General features: G+C 45.9%; 1 long non-coding RNA gene across 5 annotated transcripts in view; it reads left to right on the plus strand.

Moving 5' to 3' along the window:
- Positions 1-21,164, plus strand: part of LOC135229356 (uncharacterized) — a 408,624-nt gene extending 387,460 nt beyond the window's left edge. For 4 of the 5 annotated variants that reach the window (XR_010320135.1, XR_010320134.1, XR_010320137.1 and 1 more), the window contains 5 exons: positions 5,937-6,084; positions 13,148-13,322; positions 16,364-16,404; positions 17,381-17,496; positions 17,743-19,782. This is a non-coding gene — a long non-coding RNA (uncharacterized LOC135229356). Of the gene's footprint in view, positions 1-5,936; positions 6,085-13,147; positions 13,323-16,363; positions 16,405-17,380; positions 17,497-17,742; positions 19,783-20,093 lie in introns of those variants that run through there. The other variant, XR_010320136.1, reaches the window with a different exon arrangement.
- The last annotated feature ends 6,774 nt before the right edge of the window (positions 21,165-27,938 follow it).

The following is a 27,938-nucleotide window of genomic DNA, read 5'->3' on the forward strand; positions in this document are numbered from 1 at the left end:
TTTTGTGAATCACAAAGACCAGTGCTTTATATCAAGCCATTTAGATTTGGGGTATGGAGCAGTGACTTAAAAAAATTAAATTTTATTTTCAGAGATTTTTTCTATTAATTGTTTACATTTATTTTAATTGTATATTCTGAAACCGCTACAAAAAGGCATGAAATAATTGTTTAAATTTTAATTCGTATGGGTCAAAATGTATGTTAAACTACCTATCGTCGCCTTCACAGTCGTTGTTATGTTTGAGCCGATTGTTGTGGCCACTTGTTACCAGGTATGACTTTCTTCTCCAGGGACCGATCTCTCCTGACAACATGTCCAAAATATGTGAGATGAAGCCTCGCCATTCTTGCTTCTAAGGAATATTCTGGCTGTACTTCTTTCAAGACAGATTTGTTCATTCTTTTGGCAGTCCGTGGTATATTCAATATTCTTTGCAAATACCGTAATTCAGTGCCTTCAATTTTTCTTTAGTCTTCCTTATTCATTGCCCACCTTTCGTGTGCGTATGAGGTGACCGAAAACACCATGGCTTGAGTCAGGGGCACATTAGTTTTCAAGGTGACATCTGTGCGTTTGAACACTTTAAAGAGGTCTCTGGCAGCAGATTTGCCCAATGCAACGTGTCATTTGATTTCTTGACTGCTGCTTCCATGGGTGTTTATTGTGGATCCAAGTAAAATGAAGCCCTTAGTGATGTCAACATTTTCTCCGTTGTCCTGATGTTGCTTATTGGTCCTGTTGTTAGGCTGTTGGTCTGTAGTCTTTGATTTTCTTCAGTAAATGCTTTAAGGCCTCTTCACTTTCAACAAGCGAGATTGTATCATCTGCATATCTCAGGTTATTAATGAGTCTTCCTCCAATCCTGACGCCTTATTCTTCTTCAGACAGTCCAGCTTCTCGGATTATTTGCTCAGCATACAGGTCGAATAGGTATGGTGAAAGGATACAATGGAGATGCACACCTTTCTTGACTTTAAACCATGCAGTATTCCTTGTTCTGTTTAGATGACTGCCTCTTTTTCTGTGTACACGTTTCTCCTGAGAACAATTAAGTGTCCTGGAAATCTCATTCTTCCCCATGTTATCCATAATTTGTTATGAGCTGGAGTAGGTCTCAGAAATAATGTGCCATTTCTTCCAGTTGGTCCTGCACGGCTGCCTGCTTCCCTAGGTGGTAGCAAGTAAGGCCTGTCTCAGAAACACTCCCCTCCTCACTAAGCATGATTCTTCACACTGCTCCATCTTCTTTCCCGTGTGTGTTTCCTGCCCTCCTCAGTGGCTGGGGAAAATGATAGTAGTCCACTATGAGATTTATTCTTTTATTATACTTTATTTTATCATTTGTTTTTATAACATAGTTCCGTTAAAATCAAGGGTAATAAAAATGTTTGTGTGATGGAAGTGGATAATCCCACCCATTGTGTCCATCTAAAGTTTCATGAGAAAACTGTGCCCACAACAGAGGGCTCCCACTCCTCTGGCTCACTGTATTTTCTCCTTGTTTATTTGCTCTTCCCTCTTTCCTGATGCATGCATGGGACCACTGAGCTTCAGGACTCCACAATTCTGCTTTTCATACCAGTGTTACTGTAATCTTGGGTTCATGGGCTGCCTTGCCACAGATTTACTCATTCTGTTTCTGTTGATTATTTCATTACTTAAAAATCTCTCATGAATTTTTCCAGAAGTACATTCTATTCCTCAAAAACTTGGAAGCAATGGGAAAGTATGCAATAAATAACAAGAAAACATACGTAATGCATAGAATAAATTACTAACGTTCCGATATGTCTGTTATCTTACTTACATTGGCATGTATGTGTGTTAGAGTCTCTGGTTGGTGCAAATGGTTAATATCTTGAGCTGCTGACAGAAAGTTGGAGTTCAGGTCCACCCAGAATTGCTATGAAAGAGAGGTCTGGCAGTCTACTTCCGAAAACTCAGCCATTGAAACCCCTATGGAGTACAGTTCTACTCTGGCACGCTGGTGTCATCATGAATCAGAACTGACTCAATGGCAACTGGTTTTATGTGTGTATTAGCACACACATTTATGTATATTAACACGGATATTATATCCTGATATTTTCATTCATCATTAGTCTTTTCTCATGATAATTTTTTTTGTTTTTTTTAATGAGAGCATTAAATTACTTTATAATATTCTGTGTGCATGTAGTATATTTTTTTTAACAATTTGAACTATAGTTGCAATAATAAATGTGCATGTTTCTAGTAATCTTCAACGTATACTTACATCTTTTTAACATACATCTCTGCCATTAAATCTCTTTGTTTAATTATTGTTTAACACTCTTTACGCCTAAGAGATGGTCTCAGAAGCAGCCCTGATCAGTTTTTCTCCCTCTTACTCATGAAGCTCCTTAATGTATCCCAAGGTATCAACTACGAAGGATTTTACGTACTTATCGTTTATTTTTCATTCAGTCAGTATATTCCATGGGCCAGAAGTAGTCTATGTTATGCAGATACAGTGGTGAAAGGTACACACTGCCCCTGTCCTCATGAAGGGGACAACCCAGTGCAGGTGGGAGGGGCACTGGGGAAATGCAGCTGAGAGCAAGGACAGACAACCCTCCAGGAACCACACTGGACTTCAGAGAGGCTTGTTGGCTGCTGTTCACCTGGCAGGCTTCTAGATACCCGAGTACCCTTGGGCTTGGTGCCTGTTCCTCTCTCTATTGACACCCTCTCTCTAGGATGCCTCAGTGAGTTTACTGCTGTCTATTTGTAGCTAAGGACGTGAGGTTTATACCTCCATCCATTCAAACTCCTCCTGGGTCCAGACTCATATATTCAAATGTGAGCCTAGCTCTCTGTATTGACCTCTTTAGGCATTATAATGATACATTCCTCATATGGCCATCATGAAAAGCAAACATGAAAGAAAAAGCACAGGAGTGCCTGGCACCAGTGTAGGTACTCAATGAACATTAGCTGTTGGTATTATCCTTGACATCCCCATGTGGGGTGAAGTTTTATTACCTGACATCTCCATGTGAATATCTAACACCTGTACCATGTTATCTAGGCTATGAAACAATTCTTGGTTCCAACCACCATTCTTTTCTTATCCATGAATTTCTCAAGGCTTTGGTGATGGGATTGTGTGTTTTTCCACACAATGGACTTGATTAGGAATGGTTGGCCAGGTCCTACACAATAAATTGCTCTAGCATTCCTTTGGGTGACCATTGAGACAAGTTTCAGCCAACGAATGTAGCAAAGAATTGGAACCACTCTCAGCTGTTCATGCGAGTACTCTCAATCCAGAATATCTGGTAAGTCGACTGTTAGGGATTGAATTGTGTCCCTCCAAAATGTCTGTGGAAATCCTAACCCCTGTACCTGTAAATCTGACCTTGTTAGGAAAGAGGGGGCCTGCTTTTATTATGTGAATGAGGTCATACCAATGTAGGGTGGGTCCTAAGCCTAACTCTTCTTAGTTATAAAAGGAGCAGAATACACACAGACTCAAACAGGTGAAAAGGAAGACAGACAAAGAAGACAGATGCTTCTAGAAGGCCAGGAACACAAATGATTGCTGGCATCTACTAGAAGCTGAGGTAGACAAGGAAGGACCTCCCACTACAGCCATGCCCTGAATTCGAACGACCACCTGCTAAACTGTGAGAAAATAAATTTCTGTTCTTTAAAGCCATCCAGTTGTGTTATTTTTTGTTATGGAGGGACTAGGTAACTAACACACATAAGACCCGTTCTTATAAGTTCAGCCCAGTGCAGAATAATTTTCTTCCCTCCTTGGTCTAGACCACCCGAACCTGCTCTTTCCCTATCAGTGTCCTTTGCTTTCACCTAAGAGCTATGACAGAGTCAGCTTGATGCTGATGCATTGAAATTTCAATTTATTTTTTATTTATGATTACTATTAATTCCGGTATTTTCTACAGTTTTCAATGGAGACAGTCCTATAATCTATGAATAGCAGTTATACTTTTTCTCTTTTTGTACTAGCTTACACTTCCGGTGTTCAATGTTTAATAAAAGTAATGATAGAAGCACCCTTATTTTATTGTTTATTAATTTTAAAGAGAATGTCCCACACGTCACCATGAACTATCATGCTAGTTGTAGTTTTCCACGTTCGGGAACTCCTTTTCTGTTCCATATTTGCTCCTAGTCCTTATCTCTCCATGTGATTGGATTTTATCAACCTGCTTTGCCCCCATCTCTTGAGGTGAGCATATGTCTTCTCTTCTTTCACCTATGCATGTGGTGAATGAAATTACTAAATCTTTAACGTTCACTCAAATTTGTATGCCTACATGATCATGGCATGTTACGTGGTTTATACTTTGCTGGATTTCCTTTGCTGGCATCTTACGTAGAGTTTTGCATCTCAGTTACTGAGTGTGCTTGTCCTCTAACTCTTCTTCTACCATCCTTCTCTAATTTGTTATCATTTTTAAACTAGCCTTAAGGATCAAGTTAGGGGAGTATCTCATGGTTTTCTAATCTCTGTTGACTATGTACAAGATTAAAATGACTGTTTCTTGCATGTTTGCTGGAACCTGACTGGAAACGATCTAGGTCTGCCGTTTTCTTTTTAGGGAGATCTTGAACTACTGACCCATTTTATTTAGTGGTTAAAGGCATCTTCTGGTGCTAATTTACTTAGAAAAAATTCTGATACATGTTCTAGGTTGCTCGAATCTCATCTTCAAATATTGATTATCAGGGCTTGTAGCCTCATGCAAGGCAATTCATCAATCCCAGATTTCCCCAAAGTCAGGCTCTGCAACTCTTCCCGGTACCAAATTCCCTCATTTAAGACTTATTTGCAAAGAGACAACAGTATGCTATCTACGCGGTTGTTTATCCGCAACTTTCTTGAGTCCATAATGTGAGGATACAGTCTTCTAATACTTTTTTTGTAATTGTTCTCTTTCTTATTTTTTTTTTTTTTTGCTTTTTTCACTGCCAATAACCTCCCCCCCCCATCTAGTAGTTTTAAAGTTGTGCGTTTCAGGTTCAAGTCTGTAATCCAACTGAGCTTCTGTGTGTGCTGCATGTGTACATCAAAAGAACACGCTTCTAGAAGCAGAAAGCAGGCAGTGCGACTGTTGGGTGGTTGGCGGGGGAGGGGGAGGGGAGCTGCTGCTCAGAGAGGGCTCCCAAGGGAGGCACGAGATGCCGGGCTGCCCACTGCAAGCCCACAGGCTCCAAGGAGGAGGAACCTGAGTGCGCCATGAGCCTTTTGAGACAGGCCCAAGCCCACCCAGCCGGGTGCTAACCTCGCATCCGCCAGGCTTGCAGGTTCCACCAGGACTAGGGAAGCCTAAGGCCAAGGAGGGCAAGGTCTAGGGTCTGGACCTGAGAACTGGTTCTGCCACTTGTGATCGCAGCGCTTATGCTGGAAAGGAGGGCAGAAAGCATATCGCAACGTGTGTCCGGACGATGACCCAGAACGGGGGAGTTGTGGTCACCCACGGACTCTGGGTCTGCATATGGAGGCCCCCAGGGTGCAATTCCAGGAGCAGAAGGCAAAGCCACAGAGGCCAAAGTGCACCTCGCCGATGCTTCCCAGGGGCATTGCCCCAAATATGGGGAGCAGTCCCTCCTCTGGGCTAGGGACTTTGTTTCCTCCATTGTCATCACTGACTGTGAGCAGACTCTAGTCTATGCAGACTAATGAGGAGTTATCAAAATGAGCTCCAAACTCCAGATTTGAGTTAAGGATCATAAATTAACACAGAGAAATACGACTTTAGCAATATGTGACTGTTTGAAGCCCAAGTTGCCTTAAAACACGGAATTTCAGTCTTTCAGCTCCTCTGCTAATCTAGTGACTAAGAACAGGATCTCACTGGAGCTCAAAGATGTGGGGCACTGGGAATACTCTGGGTCTGTCTGCTCACGGCTGATTGCCTGATCCCAGTTTTATTATACAGCTTAAATACAGACCAGAAGAGGAGTTTGGGGCTTGACACCTGACGTCTTAACACCAGTTCCTGTTTCTTGAGGAAGGAAGAGGTAAAATAAATCAGCGTTTACTGTGTCCTTCTCCATCCCCGGAAGTCTTCATGAAGACCCTCTCAGGTAAGGATTGACAGGGAGTGGCTTGGTTTACTATTTGACTTTGTCCTTCAGTCACTTTGTTTATGTCCTGCATGTAAACTATTATGCATTGACAGAAGCATTCTAATTCTTATGCAGAAGGACTAGACCTGCTGCAGAATGACTATATTGTGCCTCCCTTGGGCACCCCTGTCTGCGCAGCACCCCCCACCCCCAACTGCCCAACCGCCTCTCTCCTGGCATTCTGCTTCTAGAAGCATGTTCTTTTGATGCAGAGATGCAGCACACACAGAATCCCAGCTGGATTACAGACTTGAACCTGAAGACCTTATGCAGAATGACTATTTATGAACCCCTAAGCTTTTTTTTTTTTAAGCTTAGTACTAAAGCAGGTACTTACTCCTCAGAGAAGGCCCTGGGGGAGGTTGATACATGCATTCCCCAGTGCTCCTGCTGCTCTAGAAGTGCCTGAAATGCCTCTCTGGGAAAGGCCTTCAGATTAGGCTCATGGCCCACGTGGGAATTCAGGCCTATTTTTCTGTTAGAACATCTCATTTCGCTCTGAAAATTTTATTATCCAGTTTATTCACCAGACATGAGTACAGACATCTCATATTTTCAAAATAATCCCATTCTCTAATACTAATTTGCCACCAAGAGTATATTCCAAAGTGTTTCCAATAGGCTAGCAAGTCTATCCAAAGAGGGGAGTCCTGCGCCATGTTGTGCAGTGACAGCAGGGTTGGCGTAATATGTTTACCCAGATACCTACCACTTTTTAAAAAATTTTTATTGTGCTTTATTTGAAACTTTACAAAGCAAATTACTTTCTTGTTCAGCCATTTATACACAATTGGTTTGTGACATTGGTGGCAATATTCATGATGTGTCAATATTCTCTTCTATGCTCCAGTTCCCCGTTCCCATCCGCCATGATTCCTGTTCCATCCTGCCCTCTTTTCTGTGCTTTTGGGCAGGTTTTGCACCTTTGGTCTCATACACACGATTGAACTAAGAAACACTTTCTTCACGTGTGTTATTGTTTGTTTTGTAGACCTGTCTAATCTTTGGCTGAACGGCAAACTTCAGAAGGTACTTTCGACTTTGTTGCTTTCCATAATTCCTGAAATTCCAAGTCTACCACCTGAAGAACTTCCTTAGTGTTTCATTTAGAACAAGTCTGGTGGCGATGAATTCTCTTAAGCGTCCTTCACCTGAGAATGTCAATATTTTTCCTTTACTCATGAAGGAAATAACAGCCTATAGAACACTGGGTTAATGTTTCTTTTCTTTCAGTGTTGAAAAAATGTTGTTTTCACAGCCTTTTGGCCTCCATGGCTTCTGATGATGAATACAGAGTCATTCCAATGGTTTCTCCTGTGTGAAATGAGTTGTTTTCTCTCTAGCTTCTTTGAAGATATTTTCTTGGTCCTTGTTATTCCACAATTGACAGTGAGGCATTTGGGTGTAAAATTATGTGAGTTTAACTTGTTGGAGTTTGCATAGCTTCTTGAATCTGTAAGTTTATGTCTTTCAACAAATTGGGAAAGTGTTGAGCCAGTATTTCTTCAGATATTTTTTTCTACACTATATATTTTCTCTACACCTTAAGGAATTCCAATAAATAAATGTTAGGTATTTTTGGATTTTTTTGAGGCTCTGTTCATTTTTTTTTCAATATTTGTCCTCTGTTTTCAGATTGGATATTTTCAATTGAACTATTTTCATCTCATTGATCCTTTTGTCTGTCAACAGCATTCCGCTGGTCAAGTGAATTTTTTATCTCTATTTTTCCTGTCTAAAATTTTCATTTGTGAATGGTTTCTATGTATTTTTCTATTTTTCTAAGGTGTGACTGTTACTTCTTTGAGCATGGTTAAAGTAGCTTTTTAAAGTTTTTGTCTATGATTCTAAGACTATGTCTTACTTCAATCTTACAGAAAATGTCGATGTTGTTTGTTTTAGCAATCACTTGACCCAGTTATGTTCAGGCTGCATGTTCTTTCCCAACTTCTGGATGCTGTGGCTCAGATGTCAGTTCAGATTTTGAAGACTTTGCAATGATATTTGGATGTAATCTATGGGAGTGTCACTCAGTCTGGGACCTTGTTGGTGTTCTAACCCATAATGCAGTTCTCAAAGGATTGATCTACTTCTTGGGGTCAGAGGAAAGCATATGCAACTATGGGAGTGGAGGGGGGTATGAAAAACAACTTTATGGTATCCCTCTCTTGAGCCACCTGGTCTCTGTCTCTCTGAGGCTCTCTGATGTCTGAGCAGCTACCTTCCTGGTCCACTGGCAAGAATGTTGGGCTTTAATCTCTTCATTCTGCCGTGCAATTAAGTGACTGGGTCTGCCTATGAGGCCAAATAACGGTAAGATGGAGAAAATGTAACAGAGATTCCTCTATATTATTTCGTCCTTATATACTTAGGTCAGAGAGAAGGCACACTGTTTCTGGTGATACTTCCAAATGGGTATGGAGAAAAAGGCATTAACAGGTCGATAGCTGCATACTAGGTGTTATGGATTAAACTCTGTCTTCCCAAAATGTATATATCAGCTTGACTAGGCCATGCTTCCCAGTATTGTGCGATTATCCACCATTTTGTCAGCTGATGTGATTTTCCAATGTATTGTAAATCCTACCTCTATGATGTTAATGAGCGAAAATTTGAAGCAGTTATGTTAAGGAGGCCGGGCTCAATCTACAAGATTAAGTTGTGTTTTAAGTCAGTCTCTTTTGAGATATAAAAGAGAAAAGAGCAGAGAGACGGGGGACCTCAGTACCACCAAGAAAGAAGTGTCAGGAGCAGTGCATCCTTTGGACCTAGGATCCCTGTGCTGAGAACCTTCTTGTCCAGGGGAAGACTGGTGACAAAGACCTTCCCCTAGGAGTGACAGAGAGAAAAAGTCTTCCCCTGGAATTGGCACCCTGAATTTGGACTTATAAAGCCTCCTGGACTGTGAGGGAATAATTTTCTTTGTTAAAGTCATCCGTTTGTGGTATTTCTGTTACAGGAGCACTAGATAGCTAAGACACTAGGTACCAGGAGATGTACATTTCCCAGCTCTTTCACTCCCAGGGACACTATGACTAAGTAGCCATTGCCATAAATCCATGTGAGCAGACTATTCTGATTACTGCTTTGACTCTACTGTCTGTTATGGTAACCACACCCACCTTGTCTTTGTTCATTGAGTGCCACCACTTGGCTGTTACCACCATGGGGTCCAGTCAACTGCATTGTAGTTAGGTGTCTTAATTCAGTTAGGGCAGTTCTCACTGTGGACTCTTACTTACATAAAATAGCAACCACAGAAGTCTTCAATAATGCTGGGGCTTGCTGCACAAATTTGTACCTCACTGCTATGGTAAAAAGAGAGCCCTCTGGGCACTCCGTGTGTGGGTCTGTGGGTCCAGCCTAATAAATCCATTCTAACCTGCCAGTTTCCCTCAGCCTTTGGTTACCTTCTCCTACAGTATACAATGGCAGATCTGCCATTTCCACTTGATTTATTGTAGGCCACCACTTAATCCATGCTTCAGTAAACCAACCAAATAAACTATGAGATCCTTTTCTAACCTCTGAAGCTGAAACACTGAATGAAGAATCTATGCTTCCTGGGTCTATATCAATAAACTTAGACTAATCCACCTTTATGTTGCTTGCACCGTTATCCCACACCCATAATAGCCATTCCCACACATATTCACCAGGTTTCTGTATATATATATTAGAAAAATCAAGTAGTTCTTTTGGAGTTTAGCATACCTTCTCCTGGGTCACACTTCATAGTTCACCTTTTGGGGCTTGTTGGGACTGAAGTCTAGGTATAGGTCTAGAAGCAAAAATGGGCAGTGGCAGTGGGATGTTCAGCCGTGTCTTATAAGACATCTGCCTAAGGTGATGCCCCAGGCAATGCCCCAGATACCACCCCAGGAGATAACTCAAACAAGACACTTCAGGCACAGCTGGGGTAATCTCATCAGATGGAGGTGGAAGGGATAATTGTTTTACTGGGAAGGGTGCCTTAGCGGCAGAGTTAGAGAATCTCTTCAGATGGGAGTAAGAGGTCTGGTTCTGTTAGGAAGAGCGATTCAATAGAAATTGGAGGTTCATTGTCCCCCGCTTCCTGACTGTCTGCCCATATGTCCTCATCCTGAGTTTCAGGATCCCATTTCTTCCCAATCAGTGCCCTCACTCTAACTTCAGACACCATTTGAGGCTGGATATTCAACTAGCGCTTTAATTCAGTCACTCTTATGATAAGAATCTGAGTTTATTTTTGGCAGCATTAGCCTTGTTACTATAAGAAATATGGTTTTCTTTCTGGGCACAAGTGGCAGCTTTCAGATCTTGTATGTGGTGCTTCAGCTTTGAGCCCATTTCTTTCATTCACCAGTGTGGCTAGCAAAAGCAGGACTAACCAAGCAGCTTCCTTATTATTCTTATTCTGACAAAATTATAGAAAAGTATCAAATATGTAATCAGGCAGAGCCTTGTCTCTCACAAATATTTGATCCAGTGGTAGTAGTATTTTGCGTATTTCTATTGTCACCTCCCACCATGGATTAGCAATAGCCTGTTTACTACTGGAGACAGTCATCAGTGCCTTTAAGACTAGCCAGACTTGAGAATCAATTCAGAAAACTCATCCTTAAGATTTGGTTCCTCTAGAACCACAGTAGGTACCAAATGTCTTAGCCTGGGATCTCTAGAGATGCAAAACTAGTGAAGAGAATATATATATATATATATATATATATATATATATATATATATATATATATATATATATATATATATGGAAACCCTAGTCGCATAATGGTTAATAGCTATAGCTGCTAACCAAAAGGTTAGCAGTTCGAATCCACCAGGCGCTCCTTGGGAACTCTGTGGGGCAGTTCTACTTTGTCCTGTAGGGTCACTATGAGTTGGAAACGACTCGATGGCAATGGGTATATATATATATACACACACACATACACGCATACATATGTTAGTTGTGGCTGTTAGATGCCATCGATCCTGTGTAAAACAGAATGAAACACCACCTGATCCTGAACCATCCTCACAATCATTGCTATGTTTGAGCCCATTCTTGCAGCCATTGTGTCAGTTCATGTTGTTGAGCGCCTTCCTCTTTTTTTCTGACCCTCAGCTTTTCCAAGCATGATGAGCCTCTCCTGGGACAGGTCCCTCCTGAAAATATGTCCAAGGCACGTGAGACGAAGTCTCGCCATCCTTGCTTCTAAGGTGCATTCTTGGTGTACTTCTTCCAAGATGGTTTTGTTTATTCTTCTGGCAGTCCATGGTATATTCAGTATTCTTTGCCAACACCATATTTTAAATGAATCAGTTCTTCGGTTTTCCGTATTCATTGTCTAACTTGCTCAAGCATGTGAGGTGATAGAAAATATCATGGCTTTGCTCAGGCACACCTTAGTCCTCAAAGTGACATCTTTCTTTCTCAACACTTTAAGGAGGTCTTTTGCAACAGATTTGCCCAATGCAATACATTGTTTGAATTCTTGACTGCTGCTTCTGTGGGCATTGATTATGGATTCAAGTTAAATGAAATGCTTGATGACTTCAGTATTTTCTCTGTTTATCATGGTGTTGCTTACTGGTCCAGTTGTGAGAATTTTTGTTTTCTTTATGTTGAGGTGTAATCCATAGTGAAGGCTGTAGTGGTTGCTCTTCATCAGCAACTGCTTCAAGTCCTCTTTACTTTCAGCAAGCAAGGTCGTATCAGCTGCATATCATAGGTTGTTAGTGAATCTTTCTCCAAAACTAATGCCATGTTCTTGTTCTTCGAGACCAGCTTCTCAGAATGTTTGCTCAGCATACAGATTGAGTAAGTATGGTGAAAGGATACTACCATGACACATAACTTTCTGATTTTAAACCACAGAGTATCACCTTGCCCTACTCAAATGACTGCCTCTTGGTCTACGTAGATATTCCGCATGACTACAGTTAAGTGTTCTGGAATTCCCATTCTTTGCTAAGCTATCCATAATTTGTCATGAGCCACACAGTTGAGTGTGCTTGTGTAGGAAACAAAAATAGGTAAACATCTTACTGATATTCTCTACTTTCAGCCAAGATCCATCAGACATCAGAAATGATATCCCACATTCCATGTCTTCCTCTGAATCCAGCTTGAATTTTTGGTAGTTGCCTATCTGTGTACTGCTGCAACTGTTTTTAAATTATATTCAGCAAAATTTTTCTTGCGTGGGATGTTAATGACATTGCTCGATAATTTCCGCATTGCGTTGGACCACCTCTCTTTGAAATGGGTACACATGTAGATCTCTTTCAGTCATTTGGTCAGGTAGCTGTCTTCCAAATATATTGGAATAGTCAAGTGAGCGCCTCCAGCACTGCGTCCCTGTGTTGAAACATCTCATTTGGTACTCCATCAGTTCCTGGAGCCGTGTTTTTTGCCAATGCCTTCAGTGCAGCTTGGAGTTCTTCCTTCAGTACCATCAGCTCTTGATCCAATGCTACCTCCTGAAATGGTTGAATGTCGACCAATTCTTTTTGGTGTATTGAGTCTGTGTATTCCTTCCGTCTTCTTTTGATGTTTCCTGTGTTGTTCGATATTTTCCCCATAGAATCCTTCCTTCAGTATTGCACCTAGAGGCTTGAATATTTCCTTCAGTTCTTTCAGCTTGAGAAATGCCAGGTGTTTTCTTCCCTTTTGGTTTTCTAACTCCAGATCTGTTCACATTATTATTATCATACTTTGTCTTCTCCAGCTTCGCTTTCAGGTATTCTGTTGAGCTCTTTTACTTTATTTTTCCTTCCATTCTCTTTAGCTACTGTACATTCAAGAGCAAGATTCAGAGTCTCTTGTGACATCCTCTTTGGTCTTTTCTTTCTTTCCTGTCTTTCTAATGACTTTTTGTTTTTTTCATATATGATGTCCTTGCTATCATCCCACAACTAATCTGGTCTTCGATCATTAGTGTGCAGTGCATCAAATCTATTCTTGAGATGGTCTCTAAATTCAGGTTTGATATACTCAAGGGCATACTTTGACTCATGGACTTGTTTTAATTTTCTTCAGCTTCTACTTGAACGTGAATATGAGCAACTGATCATCTGTTCTGCGGTCAGCCCCTGGCCTGATTCTGACTCATGATATTGACCTTCTCCATCATCACCTTCCACAAATTTGATTCCTATCTATTCTGCCTGGAATAGTTCATGAGTATAGTCACCATTTATGTTCCTGACGAAAGGTATGTGCAATGAATAAGTCATTGGTCTTGCCAAATTCTATCATGTAAGCTTCATTGTCATTTCTATCATCAATACCTTATTTTCCAACTGCTGATTTGTCTGCTTTGTTTTCAACTTCGCATCCTAATTACGTAATTATCAGTACATCTTGATTGATTAATGCATCACGTTTGATCAGTTTCAAACTGCGGAACTTGGTAAAAACCTTCAACTTCTTCATCTTTCACATTCATGATTTGTGTGTAAATTTGAATAATAGTCTTATTAACTGGTCTTCCTAGTAGGCCTGTGGATATTATCCTATTGTTCGTAGTGTTCTACTTCAGAAAAGATCTTGAAATGTTCTTTTTATCGATGAATATGATGCCGTTCTCTTCAGTATCTCAATCCTGGCATAGTAGAACATATCATTGTCTACTTTAAAATGTCCAAAACCAAGCTATTTCAGCTCACTAATGCCTTGGATTACTGACCTTTATGCATTCCATTTCATTTTTGATGACTTCCAATTTCCCTAGATTCATACTTCCTTCATTCCACATTCTGATTATTAAAGGATATTTGCATCAGTTTCTTCTCATTATGAGTTGTGCCCATCAGGAAACGTCATTAAACTGGGATCTACTTTGAGGAGGTAGCTCTTCCCCACTTGTATTTTGAGTGCCTTCCAACCTAAGGGGTTATCCTCTGTCATTCAGTCAGACAGTGTTCCAGTACTATTCGTAAGATTTCACTGGCCAGTTTTTTTTAGAAATAGATCACTAGGTCCTTTTTCCTAGTCTGTCTAAATCCAGAGCTCCACTCAAACCAGTCTACCATGGGTGAACCTGGTGGTATTTGAAATACCGGTGGCATAGCTTCTAACATCACAGCAACATGCAAGCCACCACAGTACAACAAACTGACAGAAGAGTGGTGGGAGTTAAAAATAAGAAGAACCAAAAAGAGTGCTTCTTCCATGTCTGCTGATTTAGAGGAACCATGAAAAATTGTCAAGTGAAGAGTGATTCAGAGGAAAACATGGGTAGAATGTGACCTAATTTCCATAAAAACAAACAAATGAATGTACTTACATGTGTCCAAGCAAAAAGAAGTGTGTAAAAGGGTACATATGTATCTTTGGACACTGGACACTTTGGGGGAGCAGGTACAATATAATTATGTGGGGATGGCTCTTATTATAACTTCTGTATACAAATCTCTGTTGTTAAATGTGTTATAAGAATGTAACATCTTTTAAAGTTTAATAACATCATACGTGTATGTGTGTGTATTTGAAACATTTTTTTTTTGACTATTTTATATATGTGTTTTTTAGTTATCTAGTGTGGCTATAGCAGAGATTCCACAAGTGGATGCCTTTAACAAACAGAAACTTATTCTCTCACAGTTTAAGAAGCAAGAAGTTTGAAGTCAGGACACCAGCTCTAGGAGAAAGCTTTCTCTCTTTGTGGCTCTGGGGGAAAGTCCTTGTCATCCATCTTCCCCTGGCCTAGGAAATTCTCAGTGCGTGGACGCTGGGTCAAAAGGACCTGCTCCACTCCAGGCACTTCTTCCTTGGTGGTATGAGGTCCCTCTCATTTCTGCTCACTTTTCTCTTTGTATCTCAAAAGAGACTGACTCAAGACTCACCCTTATCCTGTAGATTGTGTCCTCCCTCATTAACCTAACTGTCTCTAATCCCGCCTCATTAACATCACAGAGGTTAGAATTTACAACACATAAGTAATCACATCAGATCACAAAATGCAGGACAACCACACAATACTGGGAATCATGGCCTGGCCAGGTTGACACACATTTTGGGGGACACTATTCAATCCATAACAATAGAGAAAACACTGTCTTCAATGCCAGATTCAGAGACTTTTATCCATTTGTGAAGGGCAAACACAGAAATTGAACAAAATTCAGACCAGCGAATTATTGCTTGCTCTTGTAACTAATGAATTCTTCTGGTCTCTGTACCTGGAAATGGCCAAAAAGAATTCTGTGAGGATTAATTCAGTTATTGCTAAAACATCTACTGCATTTGCATGTCTACAGGTAAGGAAGAATGCTTGACACTGTCTGTGATTCATTAAGTAACACAGGGACCCTTAGACTATTGTTCTCCTTCTCTGATATGTCACTATCACCTTCTCCCCTTGTTGCTCTCCTGAAAAACCCACACTTGTATATTCTAGGCTTTTATCCAGGATTGAATTTGCAGGAAGTTAAAGATATATCTTTGAAAGATAAAGAAGACTTTGGCCACATTGTCTTTAGACAGTCGAACTTCCCAGCCAACCTCTGTGCAGGATGGGAATTCACAATCCCTCCTACTCAGTACCTCTGAGCAGGACGGGATTTCTGTTTCATTGTCAGGAGAAGGCGGAATTCACCCCTCTTCAGAAAACTTACTTTCCTTTGCCTCAAACTGTCCCTCTCAGGATCTGTCACGGTCACTCTGAGAAATTCACATGGGCAGCCTGTATGGAAGTGCCCATCCTAGAGACCCTGCCCTCCCTTCCTTGCTCCGTAGGGCTTCCTCTGACACTTGGGGTCGCATCTCCCAGGGAGCACACACCTCTGGCACTTCCAGGGATTCCAGGCCCTGGGATACTGTGGATGGGACTTGGAACTCAATCTGTTTCTTCCCATCCTCACCTTTGGTTATCTGTGTTCTGTCTTCACCAGATTTAGGAGGCCTTGTCTTCTCTTTGCTCGTTTCATCTCAGTCAGGCTTTTCTATTCCAACTCTCTGATCTCAGAACAGATCAGGTTAGACCACAGAAAAGAGAAAGACCAAGCAAACATCACTGATCTGTGCAGAAGCTGCTGGGAAGGGATTCGATTCTCATTGGTTTAGGGTTTTATGCCCACTGCTCACCGGCAGGCAGGTTCCCCCCAGAGTCTGGCTTCTGTCTGCTACCTTGTACTACAAAGAACTCAGTGACCAGCCCACCTTCACAATCACACCTCCCTTAGAGCTATCTTTGCAGAGGCTCTTTCTCAGACTTCCATGTCCCACTGAAATCCTATTTCTCTTTCCTTACAGACATTATGCTCATTCTCAGGGCCCTGAGACCTCATCTGCAGGTAAGTCTTGTCCTCTTCTCTCCTTGGCGGGGGAAGCTTTTGAGTGGGCCTCATGTCTTCGGACAGCTATCCTGGGGCTTCTTCCACCCTGGTGCCGTAGGGCTGCATCTCTCTTTGTACTAGAGGGGGCGTGGAAGGGGCACAAGGCTAAAAGAGGATGGATTTTCCAGGTGAGGTGAGTTTAAGAAGCTTGAATGAACTTCTTCCCTGAAGGGTGCATATTTTGCAGTCCAGACATCCTGCTTCTCTCAGTCTAAGAGTCCTAGCACGTCTTCAGGTGCTTTCTCCTTTGACCCTGAGGCCATGCCTGCAATCTCTGCAGCCAGGCCTCCCACATGTGTAGCAGCACCAGTAGGTGTGGTAGATTCTTCAGCCCCTGTCTCCTGCTCCAGATGCTCCTGGAGGTGCCTGGCTCTTCTTGCCAGGACTCCAGGATGCTGACCAGGGACTCAGTGTTGGTTAAAGGATGTCGGCCAGTGACCACGTGTCCTCATTTCCTTTGAAGGCTTAGGCTAGTTGCCTGGGCAGAAGACAGCCAAGGTCAGTCTGAGCCTAGACACCTAGTGACCTGTGACACTGCAGCGAGTGACAGGTGTTAATTTCCATGCTCAGGTATCCGCAGGTGGCGGATTCAGAGTGGTCGGAGGAGAAGTGTAACTAGAGATCACACACTCATGAGGGCACGGGCCCAAGGTCAGGGAAAATAGCTGAGGTCGTGGAGCTCTAGCGGAGCCAGTCTAGGGCACAGGTCTCCCTCCTGTATGTGGCAAAGAGGCGATCCATGTGCCGCCTTCTGCAGACTCTGGACTTCTGGGGCCCTGGTTGTCCGGATTTCGGCCTTGTCTTTGGAGAAGTGACGTGCATGCAGTGTGCCACCGGGGGCTGTGGCCCAGCAGAAGCAAAATCTTGACAATGGGGGCTTCAGTTGACTTTGCCTGTGCTCTCCTTTGGCTGAGTGACATCGTGTGTTTCCTAGCAGGTGAAGGCATTCGTGGAGAGAGGCGGTTTCCGTGCGTGCAGGCAAAGTGTGTGCTGAGATGAGTCGCTGGAGACTGGGGTGGACTCCTCAGACCCAGGATAGGCCTCTGGCAGGTATATGTCAATGTTTTCTGCCCATGGCACTCACCCGGATATTTGCATACAATGTTATCAGTGGAATTAGTAGTCTCCAGAGAGGCTGCCACATGTCAGCAAGCTTCACCTGGCCAGGTCCGCCCAGGATGTAGCTCCCCAATCAATCACTACTCTCTAGACCTTCCAGATAGACTAGCAGATCTTCTCTGCCCATCTGCAACCAGTAGAGCCAGAGGCCTTCTCTCTTTGCTCTTTCGTCTCTAGGCATTCTATCAGGCATTCCAAGCTGTGAAGTGCCTGGGAGGAGAAGGAAGAGATTTCAGAGAATGAACACATACAGAGAGACAGGCAAGAGACGGTGAGTGGGGATGTCTTGCCTACTGATATCCTCAGGAAAGTGGGAAAATTGGACCCTGGCCTGCTATGACAATGCCCTGAAGCAGTCCGCACCAGGGGCTCCCTTGTGCCTGCATAGCCTTTCCCAGGGTGTGCTCAAATCCTGTGGCCACTAGGTGTCCTGGGTCACAATGGAGGGCCCTGTGTCATCTGCCTGTTGGGCTGGATCTCTGCCATTGGCTGAGTCTTGTCACCAGGCCCATCATAAGCTCTGCCCACTCTTCCTGTGGGGGGACTGTCTCCATGGTGATGGCAAAGAAGCCTGAGTTCCGCCCACCTGGCCTTGACTTCACCTACCTGGCCTGCTGACCCTCACTCAGACCTCTGTGTTGATCAAAATGAGTGTCCGCCAGTGGCCAGGTGTCAGCATCTGGGATAAAGGATTGGGGACCTTGCCTGGGGCAGAAGGCAGCCTAGGTCTGTGGGTACCTGGAAGTCTTGTGACTTCTGCCGCTGCTGCCAGTGACAGATGGTGACTCCCACACTCACATATCCCCTGGTGGCAGAAGGATAGTGATGGGCGGAGAAACATGGCTCCGGAGCACACTTTAAATGCGGCACCAGCCAAAGGCCAGGGCAAGGAGTGGACGTCGTGGAGCTTAATTGCAAGCCAGTGAAGGGCCCAAGGATTTCTCCTATATGTGGCAAACAGGTCATCCGTGTCCCCACGTCCATAAACCACTGGACTGCAGTGCCAGACTGCCAGGATTTCGGCCTTGCCATTGGAGCCCGTCCACATACGCTGCGTTGCACCGGAGGCGGGGACATGTAGACAGCAAAAATTTGGAAAATGGCATCATCTCTTCAATTTCCCTAGCATTGGCCTTTTTCAGTGGCATGCTTTGTTTCCTAGTAGGATAAGGCACTGACGGAGAAAGGCAGGAGTATGTGTGTAGGAAAGGTGTGTGCCGAAAGGGTGACGACGTTGAGACCACGTTGGGATCTTTAGTCCCAGGAAAGGCCCCTGGCAGGTGTGGGTCAATGTTCTCTGCTCATCCGAGTTGGCGGGGGAGGTTTTCACCAAACAAAGCAGCAGTGGAATTATTCGTAGCCTGAGAGGTTGCATCTGCCCACAAGCTCCACCTGGCCAGGGTCCGCCCCTACTGTATTGCCCATGTCAATCAACAGAAGCTAAGACCTTCCAGAGAGACTACCTGCTATTGTCTACCCACCGGGAAGCGGTCCAGCCAGAAGCCTCCCCCGTTTCATCTCCAGGCTCTCTGTCAGGCCCCTCATACTTGTGATGTGTCTCAGGGGTAGAAGGAAGAGATTTCTCTGAATGAACACATCCAGAGAGGAGCCATAGATGCTGAGGAAGGGCGCCTTGTCTACTGATATCCTAGCGTAAGTGTAAAAGAGGTACCTGCCTGCTGTCCCAGTGTGTCGAACGTGTCCACATCAGGGGTTGGCTACTGTAAAATTATTCCCTGGTGCCCTCGATTTTGTGGCCAAAGACACGAGGGGCCGTTGTGTGTCCATGGGTACAATGGAGGGCTCTGCGGAACGGGCTGGTTAGGCTGGACTTCTCCTATTGGCTCAGTGTTTGTGACTCGTCCCCGTCAGAAGTTCCGCCCAGCCTTCTGGTGGCTGTCTCCATGAGGATTGGGAAAGAAGCCCTAGGCCCCGCACTCGGCCTTCACCTGGCCTACCTGGCCTCTTTACCCTCATCTAGACCGCTCTGTGCATGAAAGAAAGGATGTCGGCCACTGACCAAGCATCCTCATTTCCTTGGAAGTATTAGGCTCCTTGCGTGGGCAGAAGACAGCCAAGGTCAGCCTGAGCCTAGACACCTAGTGACCTGTGACACTGCAGCCAGCGATAGATGTTGATGTCCACGCTCAGGTATCCGCAGTTGACGGATTCAGAGTGGTCAGAGGAGAAGTGTAACTAGAGATCACACACTCATGAGGGCACGGGCCAAAGGTCAGGGAAAATAGCTGAGGTTGTGGAGCTCTAGCGGAGCCAGTCAAGGGCCCAGGCCTCCCTCCTGTACGTGGCAAAGAGGTGTCACCTTCCGCAGAGTATGCTGCCACCCGCAGACTCTGGACTGCTGGGGCCCTGGATGCCCGGATTTCGGCCTTGTGTTTGGAGAAGTGACGTGCATGCAGTGTGCCACCGGGGGCTGTGGCCCAGCAGAAGCAAAATCTTGAAAATGGGAGCTTCAGTTGACTTTGCGTGTTCTCTCCCTTGGCTGAGTGCCATCCTGTGTTTCCTAGCAGGAGAAGGCATTCGTGGAGAAAGGCAGATTCCATGTGTGCAGGCAAAGTGTGTGCTGACATGATGAGACCCTGGAGACCAGGGTGGACTCTTCAGACCCAGGACAGGCCTCTGGCAGGTATGTGTCAATGTTTTCTGCCCGTGGCACTCAACCGGGTATTTGCATACAGTGTCATCAGCAGAATTAGTAGTCTCCGGAGAGGCTACCACATGTCAGCAAGCTTCACCTGGCCAGAGTCCACCCGTGATGTAGCTCCCCAATCAGTCACTACTGTCTAGACCTTCCAGATAGACTAGCAGATCTTCTCTGCCCATGGGCAACCAGTAGAGCCAGAGGCCTTCCCCCTTTGCTCTTTCGTCTCTAGGCACTCTATCAGGCACTCCAAGCTGTGAAGTGACTCAGGGAGAGAAGGAAGAGATTTCAGAGAATGAACACATACAGAGAGAGAGGCAAGAGATGCTGAGTGGGGATGTCTTGCGTACTGATATCCTCAGGAAAGTGGGAAAATTGGACCCTGGCCTGCTCTGCCAATGCCGTGAAGCAGTCCACTCCAGGGGCTCCCTTGTGCCTGCATAGCCTTTCCCAGGGTGTGCTCAAATCCTGTGGCCACTAGGTGTCCTAGGTCACAATGGAGGACCCTGTGTCATCTGCCTGGCGGACTGGATCTCTGCCATTGGCTGAGTCTTGTCACCAGGCCCATCATAAGCTCTGCCCACTCTTCCGGTGGGGAGACTCTCTCCATGGTGATGGCAAAGAAACCTTAGTCCTGCCCACCTGGCCTTCACTTCACGTACCTGGCCTGCTGACCCTCACTCAGACCTCTGTGTTGATCAAAATGAATGTCCGCCAGTGGCCCGGTGTCAGCGTCTGGTATAAAGGATTCGGGACTGTGCCTGAGGCAGAAGGCAGCCTAGGTCTGCGGGTACCTGGAAGTCTAGTGACTTGTGACGCTGCTGCCAGTGACAAATGGTGACTCCCACACTCACATATCCCCTGGTGGCAGAAGGATAGTGATGGGTGGAGAAACATGGCTCCGGAGCACACGTTCAGTGGGGCACCGGCGAAATGCCAGGGCCAGTAGTGGACGTCGTGGAGCTGTATCGCGAGCCAGTGAAGGGCCTAAGGATTTCTCCGATGAGGCAAAATGCAGATCAAGCCAAGGAACACAAAGATAAAGCAGCTGAAGAAATTAAAAAGGTTACTCAAGAACATAATTAAAAATTTAATAAGCTGTAAGAAACCATAGAGAGACTGCAATCAGAGATTGAGAAGATTAACAATAAAATTACAGTTAGAAAACTCAATAGAAAGTAAGAAGAGCACAATTGAGGAATTGGAAGGCAGAATTACTGAGATTGAAGATCAAACTCTTGGGACTAATATATTTGATGAGAAAGCAGATAAAAGAATTTTAAATGAAGAAATCCAAAGAATCATGTGGGACTTTATCAAGAGAAATAACTATGAGTGATTTCAGTACCAGAACAGGGAGGGCTAACAGAAAATACAGAGGGAACTGTTGAAGATTTGTTGGCAGAAAACTTCCATGATATCATGAAAGATGCTCATCGAATTCCACATAAGGTAGATCTCAAAAGAAAGTGACCGAGACACATAATAATCAAACTTGCCAAAATCAAATATAAAGAGAATTTTAAGAGAGGCTAGGGATAAAGGAAGTCACCAACAAAGGAGAGTAAATAATAAAAAACTTGGACTACTCAGCAGAAATCATGCAGGCAAGAAGGCAAAGGGATGACTTACACAAAATATTGAAGGAAAAAAATTGCCAGCCAGGAATCAAACCATAACCCTGGCCCTCTGGCCCTCTGGCCCTCTGGCCCTCTGGCCTTAGCCCTCTAACTCTAGCCCCTAAGCCCTGAGCCCCAAAGCCCCTAAGACCCTAAGCCCTTAGGTCCTAACCCCCAAGGCCCTAAACTCTAACCCTAACCCAAACCCTAACGCCTATACCCTAAACTCTACAACCTAAACACCTACACCCCAAAACACTACACATCAAAACCCTACACACTAAACCCTATACTCTAAGCCTCAAACCCTAAACCCAAACCTCAAACCCCAAACCCTAAACCTAACCGTAAACCCTAATACCTAACCCTAACCCCTAACCACCCTAACCCTAATGACCCTAACTCTAACCCTCGAACCCTAACCCTCTAACGCTAACATGAAACCCTAATCCGAAACCTGAACCCTCTAACTCTAACCTCTAGCCCTAACCCTCTAACCCTAGCCCTAATCCTAACCCTAACCTCCAAACCCAACCCCAAACCCTAAACCTCAAATCCCTAGCCCTAAACCTAAGAATGAGCCTAAGCCTAACCCTATCACTTAACTCTAAACCCTAAACCATAACATTTAAAACCCTAACACGCAAAACCCTAACACCCTTAGCCCTAACACATTTAACCCTAACACCCTAAACGCCAAAACCCTAAACACTAACACCCTTAACCCCAACCCCTAACCCCTAAACCCTAAACTTAAACACTAAACCGTCAAACCCTCTAACCCTAATACCCTAAACCCTAACCCCAGCCCCCAGCCTTAAAGCTCACTCTAAGCCTTAAACCTTAAGCCCTAAACCCTAGGCTCTAAGCCCTAAGCCCTAAACTCTAAATCCTAAAACCCTAAACTCTAAGCCCTAAGCCTAACCCTCTAATCCTAAACCCCAAAACCTTACCCCAAACCCCTAAACCTTAAGCCCTAGCCCTAACCCCTAACCCTAATCCTCTAAGCCTAACCCTCTAACCTTAACTCTCTAACCCTAACCACAACACCAACCCCAACCTCTGAACCCTGAAACCCTAACCCCCTAACCCCAAGCTTCTGAACCCTAAGCCTAAACCCTCTAACCCTAAACCCTAACCTTCACCCCCTCACACCCTCACCTTCTCACTCCCTCACTCTATAATCTTCTCACCTCTAACCCCCTCACCCTCTAACCCCTGACCCTCTAACTCCCTCAATCTCTAACCCCCAACCCTCTAGACCCCAACCCTCTAACACCCACCCTCTAACCCCAAACCACATATCCCAAACAAACCCAACACCAACCCCAACCCTAAACCTAACCTCTAACCCCTAAAACCTAACCCAAACCCTAACGACTAAACCCCAAAACCCTAAACCCCAAACTGCAACCCCTAACACCTAACCTGTAACTCCAAACTCTAACTTCAAACCCTAAACCTAACCCTAACACCTAACCCCAACCAAAAAATCCTAACCCTAAACTCTAACCCCAAACCCTAACAACCCTAACCCTAACATCCCTAACCCCAAACCCTAACCGTTTTTGTTAGCAGCCGTAGCACATAACCACTAGCCACCAGGGTTTCCACGAGCAGTCACAGGAATAGACATATGCACACCCGTGTTCACTGCAACATTATTCACAGTAGCAAAAAGATGGGAACAACCTAAGTGCTCGTCCACAGAGGAATGGATAAACAAACTACGGTACATACACACAGTGGAACACTACACGACAATAAAGACCAATGATGAATCTCCGAAACATCTCACACCATGGATGAATCTGGGGCGCATCACACTGACTAAGTCAATCACAAAATGACATATACAGTGAGAGACCACTATCATAAAAACTCATGAAAACATTTACGCACAGAAACAATCCTTGATGTTCACCAGGGAGACGAAGAGTGGGTAGAGAAAAGCCAACTAAACAATAACCAAAAAAACCAAACCCACTGCTGTCGAGTCAATTCCAGCTCATAGCGATCCTACAGGACAGATTAGAACTGCCCCATAGAGTTTCCAAGGAGTGCCTGGTGGATTCGAACTGCAGACCTTTGGTTAGCACCGATGGCTCTTAACCGCTACGCCACCAGGGTTTCCAACCAAACAACAGATCGGTGGTAACTCTGGCGAAGGAAAGACGGTACACAAGACTGGGGAATCAACCTCAGCCTCACTCTAACCCTAACCCTAAACCACTTGTGCCCGAGCCTAGTAACCCCAGCCCTAACCCCAACCCCCAACCACCTAAAACCTATACCCCTAAACCTAACTCCCAAACCTCTAACCCCCAAACCCTAACCCCTAACCCTAATCCTCTAACCCTTCTGCATCTCTGGGCCTCTCGACTCTCCGTCTATTTTCTCCCTCGAAATCGTACTAACACTCAGTGGAATTTTGAAGTTTGAGCTGTGCTTTGCTTCTTGATGTCTCCACCGGTCCCATCAAGGCACTGCATCATTTGCTCTGCTTCACTATTCAGTTCCAAAACCAAGGCTTAGAATCGCCTGACACTGAACTTCAGCGATTCGGTGCAAGGCCGCGAGAGGGCGCGCGCACCGCCGGTTCTGTTCTGCCCACCAGGCCCTCCGAGCACCGGAACCTCCTGGACCTAAGCCGGGACGACCTGGGTACCGCTGCAGTGGCGACAGCAGAAGCTTTTCTTCCCGAGGGACCCAAGGCCCCAGGGCGCTCTCTCAATACTCCCATTAATGCTATGATTATCCTAACCCACTCCTTCTGCGTGACCTAGTGGGTCCTCTACCAGGCCGAGGCTTCAGGACCCGCAGCCCCCCGCCGTGGTCACGTAGAGGAACCTGCAGGGCCGCGCCCTCCCCGCCCAAGCTCTGCCCCTCCATACCCTGATGCCCTGCAGGCCTCTACTAGGTCCCCACCCAGGGGAGAGTTGTCGCCCCGCACAGGTGGGGGGACACGAGGGAACATTCGGAAACCACCCCTAGGCACGAAGCTGACTGCCCGATTGCCGGTATTGAGACCATGTGAGCAGGGCTGCCCCGCCAACTGGAGCCTGCAGGACATCACTCACGTTTGTCAGCTTCTCACCGCCCTCTGGGCTTGGGGTCCCAGAGCAGCCAATCCCCCGGGGGGGGGGGCGGTCCATCCGCAGGGGCTGGAAGATCGGGTTGGTGCCCATGGCCGGAGCGCTTAAAACCCTTAGAAACCCTCATAAACCGTCAGCTCCAGACCTTCAAATGTCAGCCCGAGAGACACCTAATCTCCAACCTAAAAAAAAAAAAAAAAAACACACCCGTTGCCATCGAGTCAATTCTGACTCATAGTGACGCTATAGGACAGAGTAGAACTGCCCCACAGTTTCCAAGGAGCGCCTGGTGGATTCAAACTGCCAACCTGGGTAACCACTACGCCACCAGGGTAACCCACTAAACCTACTGCCACCAGGGTAGAGGCTCCAAATCCCGCCAGTGTGAGGAACCCTCAAATCCCCTCAGCACCAGAGACCCCGTCCACAGTGACCGGTACACAGCGCCGCACAAACGTTTAAGTTAACAAACGACCTGGTTGCTCAGGACCCCTTCCTGCTACCCCCACCCCCGCCACCCAGAGGGGGAGCGGGACCCGGCATCCACACTGTTAACAGACACTGAATCGCTGCTGCTTCCACAAGGAGTAGGATCCCCACGCTGCTCCACAGATTCCCAGGACCCCTTCCTTTCCTGGTGGGGCCGCGCCGACGCCACAGCCCCAAGAGTAGACCGGCCAGGCGCGGGCGCGGGGTGCCTCAGCCTCCCAGGCACAGCGCCCAAAACAATAAGGGGCAGCATGGCCTTGGGCGGGGGATCCCTCTCTCCCCTGTCCGTGGCACCCTACGGAGTCTGGTGGGGGTGGGAGGAGGAATGGGGGCGAGTGCCCCGCCCTCAGTCTGGAATCTCACCTTCCCGGACGAACTCTAGGCCTTGGTTTCCCCTCTGGCAGAGGGAGCAGGTGGGGGGCGGGGTGGGCAGGCCCCCATCCCCCAGCTTGGCCCGCAAACCCGCCCCGGGCAGAGTAGGGACCTGGGCGCAGCCCTGGACACGGCCTTTCTCCCCAAGCCCTTCAAGCCCCCAGGCCCGAGGGCACTCCGCAGCTGGATCCCGTGGCTGGACCCCCCTCCCCCGCTGCAAAGCCATGGGGATGCAAATTTCCCGGACCAGCTGCGTCTCCCGGGCCAGAGGCTCCCTCTCGCAGCCCGTAGAGTGGCTGCATCCGCCCGCCCCCACGCAGCGTCCGCCCCCGAGGATCACTCGGGATGGGGTAAGCTGGAGGGGGCGACGCGAGCTGCTAACCCAACGTCCGGACTCTCCAACCTCTGGAGCCCACGGGATGCTGGGACTGGGACCCGCACTCCTGGTGCCTTCCCTCCACACCTTCGAGGGGCCAGGCTTGTTCAGTCTGGGAGCTGGTCCCTCCACCCAGCTGCCGGAGTTTCATACCTTTCAGAGAACACGGCAGGGAAAGCAGCACGAACAGCATCCTCTCTAAGGCGCGCCATCCGGCCCGGACCCCTCACCACCCGTCCCAGCGCTTCCGGGAGTAACTGGCTAGATGGCGTGGAACATGGCTGCTGGCCCGGCCCAGCGGCCCGGGTGTGGGGCGGGCGTGGGGGGGGTTGGGCCTCCAGAGGGAAGGGTGGGGTCTAGAAGCAAGGAGAATGCCAAGGTGTGCGGGGTGAGGAGACGGGAGACGTCAGGAGAGGGCCCTCTCGCGTGCAGAGTTAAGTATTGGAGGTGCAACGGTTAAGTGCTTGGCTAACTGAAAGGTGGGCCGTTGGAACCCACCAGCTCAAGGGTTGAAAAGATCTGGAGATGGGCTCCCGTAAAGATTCTAACCAAACAAAATCCAAACCAGTTGCTGTTGAATCAATTCCGACTCATAGTGACCCTATAGGGCAGAGCAGAACTGCCCCATAGGGTTTCTAAGACTATAAGTCTTTACAGAAGCAGACTGCCATGTCTTTCTGCAAAGAACCAACTGGTAGATTCGAACTGTCCACCCTTTGGTTAGTGGCCAAGCTCTTAACCACGGGGCCACCAGGGCTGTGCCATAAAGACTGCAACCTAGGAAACCTTGTGAGGCAGTTCTAAGTTGTCATACAGGGTTGATATGAGTCAGAATCTCTTGATGGCACACAACCATGATTGTACTAAGAAAAATTCCTCCAAGCAGCTGTCTACATGACCCCTGAAGCACACATGCATGCACGCTATCAAAGCAGTGCGGCCAAAGACAGGAAATTGGAAAAGAGACATTATAGAGTGGGCAGTGAAAAGGGATTTCTGAGGGACATGCAGCTCAAGCAGAGGAGGTAGCATACAACTAAATGCCCTTCTCCTTCTATTGTTCAATGGTCTTGAGAAAGAATGTGTCCCAGGAATTAACTGTAGCCCAGGAGAACTTGAAGACAGCAAATACAGAGGACCAGTCAGGATGCTTCTGCAGTGGTCAGGGTGAGGAGTGATGGTGGTAGTGCAGGTGGGAACAGTGGGCAGGCTTGAGGTGTACTTTGGAGCTTGAGCTGCCAAGAATTGCTGGTGGATCAGATGTATGGGATGAGGGGAACGGAGAATCAAAGGTGACTTCTAGAATTCAGGCTACCATGAGCGCATGGTCACCAGAGCTATTCTCTACCATGTGGAAAACCATGGAGGAACAAACTTGAGAAAATGACCAAACGATTTTTTCTGGACATGTTAGATTTGGATGTCTGAGGTCATCCAAGTGTGAAGAACAGTTCCCAGCTGTGGATACCACTCAGAGGTAGAGTAGTTTTCCAGGTTCTAAGAATTTGGAGATCATCAGCCTATAGCTGATTTGAAAGCCACTGGTGGTGCGATGATTATGCATTTGGGTGCTACCAAAAGGTCTGCAGTTTGAATCTACCAGTCACTCCTTGGAAACCCTGTGGGGAAGCTCTACTCTGTCCTATAGGGTCCCTATGAGTCAGAATCCACTCGACAGCGACTTTTTTGTTTTGTTTTAATACTAAGCTCAGAAAAGTTGTGTGTCAGGGTTGTATTTTTTCACAATACTTATTCAAGCAGTT

This window comes from Loxodonta africana, unplaced genomic scaffold (genome assembly GCF_030014295.1).
Source record: "Loxodonta africana isolate mLoxAfr1 unplaced genomic scaffold, mLoxAfr1.hap2 scaffold_28, whole genome shotgun sequence".
Lineage (NCBI taxonomy): Eukaryota > Metazoa > Chordata > Mammalia > Proboscidea > Elephantidae > Loxodonta > Loxodonta africana.